Below are 7740 nucleotides of genomic sequence, written 5' to 3' on the forward strand. Positions count from 1 at the left end.
AACGTCCATCCATCTGTTCTTTCTTCACACAGGTATAACATCTCTGCTTGCTGTATCTATGTCATCTGCTGAACTCTCATCTTGAAACAATTTCTATGGTATAACATCTCTGCTTGCTGTATCTATGTCATCTGCTGAACTCTCATCTTGAAACAATTTCTATGGTATAACATCTCTGCTTGCTGTATCTGTGCTCTGTTATTTGATGCATTGTATTCAATATTCACTGTCTGTCCTTCCATCATTGTAGACTTTATCTGATGGTGAAAGGTGTTATACTGTGTCAGCCATAGTGTGTTAATTCTGTGTCTTTCATCAGCTATCCACTCCCTGGTGAGCTGAGCAGCTTCCAATTTAGTCACAAGCTGCTCCCACAATCCCTCTCACCTGATGCTATAGTCCTTCCTATAAATCTAGATGCATCATAAAGGGTGCACGCAGTGTGGGGTGCACGCACGTGTCTTCTTCAGCAAAGTGTCCTGTTCGACAAGTGTCTGACAGTCATTTCAATGGCAACTGACTAACGTCCATCCATCTGTTCTTTCTTCACACAGGTATAACATCTCTGCTTGCTGTATCTATGTCATCTGCTGAACTCTCATCTTGAAACAATTTCTATGGTATAACATCTCTGTTTGCTGTATCTATGTCATCTGCTGAACTCTCATCTTGAAACAATTTCTATGGTATAACATCTCTGCTTGCTGTATCTGTGCTCTGTTATTTGATGCATTGTATTCAATATTCACTGTCTGTCCTTCCATCATTGTAGACTTTATCTGATGGTGAAAGGTGTTATACTGTGTCAGCCATAGTGTGTTAGGTCTGTGTCTTTCATCAGCTATCCACTCCCTGGTGAGCTGAGCAGCTTCCAATTTAGTCACAAGCTGCTCCCACAATCCCTCTCACCTGATGCTATAGTCCTTCCTATAAATCTAGATGCATCATAAAGGGTGCACGCAGTGTGGGGTGCACGCACGTGTCCTCTTCAGCAAAGTGTCCTGTTCGACAAGTGTCTGACAGTCATTTCAATGGCAACTGACTAACGTCCATCCATCTGTTCTTTCTTCACACAGGTATAACATCTCTGCTTGCTGTATCTATGTCATCTGCTGAACTCTCATCTTGAAACAATTTCTATGGTATAACATCTCTGCTTGCTGTATCTATGTCATCTGCTGAACTCTCATCTTGAAACAATTTCTATGGTATAACATCTCTGCTTGCTGTATCTGTGCTCTGTTATTTGATGCATTGTATTCAATATTCACTGTCTGTCCTTCCATCATTGTAGACTTTATCTGATGGTGAAAGGTGTTATACTGTGTCAGCCATAGTGTGTTAGGTCTGTGTCTTTCATCAGCTATCCACTCCCTGGTGAGCTGAGCAGCTTCCAATTTAGTCACAAGCTGCTCCCACAATCCCTCTCACCTGATGCTATAGTCCTTCCTATAAATCTAGATGCATCATAAAGGGTGCACGCAGTGTGGGGTGCACGCACGTGTCCTCTTCAGCAAAGTGTCCTGTTCGACAAGTGTCTGACAGTCATTTCAATGGCAACTGACTAACGTCCATCCATCTGTTCTTTCTTCACACAGGTATAACATCTCTGCTTGCTGTATCTATGTCATCTGCTGAACTCTCATCTTGAAACAATTTCTATGGTATAACATCTCTGTTTGCTGTATCTATGTCATCTGCTGAACTCTCATCTTGAAACAATTTCTATGGTATAACATCTCTGCTTGCTGTATCTGTGCTCTGTTATTTGATGCATTGTATTCAATATTCACTGTCTGTCCTTCCATCATTGTAGACTTTATCTGATGGTGAAAGGTGTTATACTGTGTCAGCCATAGTGTGTTAGGTCTGTGTCTTTCATCAGCTATCCACTCCCTGGTGAGCTGAGCAGCTTCCAATTTAGTCACAAGCTGCTCCCACAATCCCTCTCACCTGATGCTATAGTCCTTCCTATAAATCTAGATGCATCATAAAGGGTGTACGCAGTGTGGGGTGCACGCACGTGTCCTCTTCAGCAAAGTGTCCTGTTCGACAAGTGTCTGACAGTCATTTCAATGGCAACTGACTAACGTCCATCCATCTGTTCTTTCTTCACACAGGTATAACATCTCTGCTTGCTGTATCTATGTCATCTGCTGAACTCTCATCTTGAAACAATTTCTATGGTATAACATCTCTGCTTGCTTTATCTATGTCATCTGCTGAACTCTCATCTTGAAACAATTTCTATGGTATAACATCTCTGCTTGCTGTATCTGTGCTCTGTTATTTGATGCATTGTATTCAATATTCACTGTCTGTCCTTCCATCATTGTAGACTTTATCTGATGGTGAAAGGTGTTATACTGTGTCAGCCATAGTGTGTTAGGTCTGTGTCTTTCATCAGCTATCCACTCCCTGGTGAGCTGAGCAGCTTCCAATTTAGTCACAAGCTGCTCCCGCAATCCCTCTCACCTGATGCTATAGTCCTTCCTATAAATCTAGATGCATCATAAAGGGTGCACGCAGTGTGGGGTGCACACACGTCTCCTCTTCAGCAAAGTGTCCTGTTCGAAAAGTGTCTGACAGTCATTTCAATGGCAGTCATTCAGGGCAGGAGTCAGGTAACCCACACTTTATACTCTCTTCTAACTATGTACTTTATTCCTGTGTGCTTTTTTCATCCACATTCACCGCCCTATCCCCCCTACGTCATCACTCATCCATATCTGCCCCTCTCTCCTTCCCTCTCCTATGTACAGCTCCCATGCTCTTTTGAACTTCCTGAAAAATCTCACTCTATCTTATCCAAAGGCATTGCACAAGAAACCATGTCACAAATCCAAAAACTATCTGCTATTTCTCTTTTTACTGCTACTACTCATTTCAGGGGATATCTCTCCTAACCCCGGACCACCCTCCACCAACCTCAACCTCTCCCTTACCTCACATCGAAACCCTGCTAACCTTATTAACATCAGCTGTACTCCTTCATCTCCCTCCTTCAATTGCGCACTGTGGAATCCACGGTCTGTATCCAACAAGCTTCCTTTCCTGCACAATTACTTTCTGACCAACTCTCTCAATCTGCTGGCCCTCACTGAAACCTGGATCCAGGATTCTGACACTGTCTCCCCTGCTGCTATTTCTCATGGTGGCCTGCATTTTTCCCATTCCCCGAGACCTGCAAACAGACTTTGTGGAGGGGTCGGCATACTCCTGTCCCCACATTGCACCTTCCAGGTCATCCCCCCAGTACCATCACTTTCATTCCCTTCTTTTGAGGTCCACACCATCAGGCTCTTCCATCCCCTCTCCCTCAGAATAGCGGTCATATACCGTCCCCCAGGCTCACCCACCCAGTTCCTTGACCATTTTTCTGCCTGGCAACCGCACTTCATGTCATTAGATTTATAAACCCTTATCCTGGGAGACTTCAACATCCCCATAAACAGCCCCACCTCCTCATCCACATCCCAGCTTCTATCTTTAACCACTTCTCTTGACCTCTCACAGCTTTCAACCTCTGAGACACACAAAGATGGAAACACCCTTGATCTGGTCTTTGTAAGGCTTAGTTCAATCCCCCACCTAAATAACTCCCCTCTTCCCCTCTCTGATCATAACATTCTCTCCTTCACGCTTACAAATCCTCTCCCGCCCCAGCACACTACTACCTTTCACATTCAGAAATGTACAAGCCATTAACCCTCATACACTTACAGACTCCCTTCACTCATCACTGTCCCCAATCTCCTCTTTTTCCTGTCCTGATATGGCTGCAAACCACAACAATGACACTCTCAGAAACACGCTGGACCAAGTAGCGCCCCTCACCCTCAGAACCTCTAAACACAGAGGAAAAAAGCCCTGGCTCACATCGGAAACCCGATTTCTCCAGCGTTGCTCTAGAAGTGCCGAATGACTATGGAGGAAAACTCGCACACTAGAAGACTTTATCCACTACAAATTTATGTTAAAAACATATAACTCTGCCCTTCACCTCGCCAAACAGACCTACTTCACCACGCTGATCTCCTCACTATCCAAGAACCCCAAAAAACTCTTCGATACCTTTCACTCCCTCCTCAGTCCTAAAGTGCAGGCCCCCATCACGGACATTTGTGCCGAGGACTTGGTCTCCTACTTCACAGAGAAAATAGACACCATCCGTCAGGAAATCAGCTCCCAGCCACCAAGTGCCGTGACTCCCATCCCTCCCCACATCCCCTCTGGCTCACTCTCCACATTTGACCAATGTCACAGAAGACGAAGTCTCCAGGCTCCTCTCTTCTTCCCATCCCACTACATGCACCACTGACCCCATCCCCTCACATCTACTCCAGTCTCTTTCTTCAGTCATCACTACTCACCTATCTAAAATCTTCAACCTCTCCCTCTCTTCTGGTATCTTCCCCTCCTCCTTCAAAGACTCCATCATTACTCCATTATTAAAAAGCCCTCTCTTGACCCTTCCTGCACAACCAGCTACAAACCAGTCTCCAATCTTCCCTTCATCTCTAAACTCTTGGAGCGCCTGGTCTACTCCCGCCTTACCAGTTACCTCTCCACTCACTCTCTTCTACACCCATCACAGTCTGACTTCCACCCCCTACATTCTTCAGAAACTGCACTCATCAATGTAACCAATGACCTTCTAACAGCAAAACGTAATGGTGAGCACTCTCTGCTCATTCTTCTTGTCCTCTCTGCAGCCTTTGACACCATTGACCACAACCTCCTACTCTCTACGCTCCACTGAATCGGCATAAAGGACACTGTTCTCTCCTGGTTCTCCTCCTACCTATCTGACCGCTCTTTCAGTGTATCGTTCGCTGGCTCCACTTCTTCCCCTCTTCCTCTCATTATTGGGGTTCCTCAGGGTTCAGTCCTTGGCCCTCTTCTCTTCTCTCTCTACACAGCCCCAATTGGACAGACCATCAGCAAATTTGGTTTTCAGTACCATCTTTATGCTGATGACACACAACTATACACCTCATCCCCTGACCTTACCCCCGCTGTACTACAGAACACCAGTGAATGTCTGGCCGCAGTTTCTAACATAATGTCCGCTCTCTACCTGAAACTCAACCTTTCCAAAACTGAACTACTTCTGCTCCCGCCGTCTACTCACCTCTTGAAATCTGACATCTCTCTCTCCGTGCGTGGCACCACAATAATGCCGAGCCAGCAGGCGTGTTGTCTGGGCGTTGTGTTTGACACCAATCTCTCCTTCACCCTCCACATACAATCTCTTGCCCGCTCTTGTCGTTTGCACCTGAAGAACATCTCTAGAGTCTGCCCCTTTCTCACCTTGGAAACAACAAAAACCCTCACTGTTGCCCTGATCCACTCCCGCCTCGACTACTGTAACTCTCTATTAATTGGCCTCCCCCTCACTCGACTTTCCCCCCTCCAGTCCATCCTTAATGCTGCAGCCAGGGTCATCTATTTGGCTAACCGTTACTCAGACTCCTCCGCTCTGTGTCTGTCATTGCACTGGCTGCCCATGAATTATAGGATCCAATTTAAATTGCTTGCTCTCACCCACAAAGCTCTCCACAGTGTGGCACCCCCCTACATCTCTTCCCTCATTTCTGTTTATCGGCCTACCCGTTCTCTATGCTCCGCAAGCGACTTTCGACTAACATTCACACTAATCAGTACCTCCCACTCTCGGCTTCAAGACTTCTCCCGAGCTGCACCTATTCTTTGGAATGCTGTACCCCAAGAAATTAAGATGATCCACAATTTACACAGATTTAGGCGCTCCCTAAAAACACACCTGTTTAGGGAAGCCTATCACCTTCCCTAATCAAAGTCCTTTTATCTTCTTATAGCCCATCCCTTATTTCTCCACACATAACTGTCCACCGAACCAAAACGCACCACAAATACTGGCTGGTGATGAGCTCATGCAGCCTTTATCTATCCCTCATCCCCTCAAGATGGCTGGACCATCCTTGTAAATAAGCCATTGTACTTTGTGTCACCCCCACCTCATTGTAGATTGTAAGCTCTTACGAGCAGGGTCGCCATTATTTTTGCTGTAATTATTGTATTATCTTTAGCTATGTTACTTATGACTGTTGTATATGAACCTGTGAATTGTTAAGTGCTGCGGAATATGTTGGCGCTATATAAATAAAGATTATTATTATTATTATTATGAAAATGAGTTTCTTAGTATATCATTCTGATCAGACTGTATGAAGCCCACTGCCACATCACGGCAAACCTCTTAGTGGGTCCTAACATTCCCTGCCTAAAAGGAGCGGCACTGTGCGCCAACCACCGCTGCAGAAACAATGCACCAGCAGGGCATTCCAGATTATGATTCCAGACCGTGCCGCCCCACAAGCACAAAAGCACAGCAAAAATGGCTGACACACTGCACCAGTACCACATGAAAGGAGCATTGTAACTCACCTTCCTCAAGCTCTCAAGTGAGAGCAAAAATAGGTTAGACCCTCTAGCAGGAGACTGCCTATTTAATCTTATCCCTAATGCTAGATTACCTAAAACTCGCCTGTATATTTTATTGCGTCCTGAATGTTCCACCATAAAAGAATATGTAAACTAAAGTTTACAGAAGGGTCATATGCATTCTTCTCTTAGAGGGGCTCATAATATGATATGCAACCAGAAGGGTGATGTGTGGAAAAATGTGTTTTTAACATCTGAGCGTCTATTTGAAAATCCTGTTATGCCATTTGGGTTAACCAAAGCACCAGTTTTTCAAAACTGTATGAATGATATATTTTCTGATTATATTGGAATATTTATTGGTGTATACCTTGATGACATTCTAATTTTTTCCCTGATCTGGATTTGCACTATAAAAATGCCTGTTTTGTTTTGCAAAAGCTTAGGGTAAATTCTTTGCTTACTAAATTTAAGAAATGTACTTTTTCTATTCAAAAAATATCATTCATGGGGTTCATTGTATCAGCTGAAGGGTTTAAGATGGATTCTGGGAAGGTGGAGGCCATAATTGATTGGGGTCAACCTCATGACCTTAAAGCATTGTAACGTTTCCTAGGATTCAACAATTACAACAGAATGTTAGGGTTTTTTCGCAGATCATTAAACCTCTTACTGATCTCACAAGTAATGGGGAGGATCGTATGGTTTAGGCGTTGGATGTTATTGGGGCCTTTAATAAATTGAAAGAGCGTCTCATGTCCACTACAGTTTTAATCCAGCCAGATCTCCAGAAACTGTTCATTATGGAGGTGTACTGTATGCTTCAGAGGTTGGGGTGTAGGCTGTATTATATCAAGGTTCCAAAACTCTGACCAACTTGCTGCCATGTGCATTTTTCTCTAGGAAATGTTGTCCACTTAGAGAAATTATGATGTTGGGAATGGCGAGCTGCTCACTGTCAAATTAGCTTTTGAAGAATGGAGAGATTTTTCAGATGGAGCTATTCATCACATCACTGCGGTGACGGACCATACAAATTTAGCTAATATTGAATCAGCTAAATGGATAACCCCCATACAGACCAGATAGTCCTTATTCTTTTCTAGATTAAATTTTTCTATCACATTCAAGTCAGGGTCCAAGAATGTGATGCCTTCTCATGCAGCCTTGATTCAGTTTCTCTTCTAGAATCTCCATCTTCCATTCTTCTTCAGGATTTTATGGCTTCCATGGTATTCTCAGAGTTGGAAGATACATGGAGTCCAATCATTGGCTCCTTTCGCTACTACAGGGTGTACAAATTATTTATGCCTG

Source organism: Phyllobates terribilis, unplaced genomic scaffold, assembly GCF_046119375.1.
Source record: "Phyllobates terribilis strain yellow unplaced genomic scaffold, ASM4611937v1 Scaffold_1__5_contigs__length_1240528914, whole genome shotgun sequence".
Lineage (NCBI taxonomy): Eukaryota > Metazoa > Chordata > Amphibia > Anura > Dendrobatidae > Phyllobates > Phyllobates terribilis.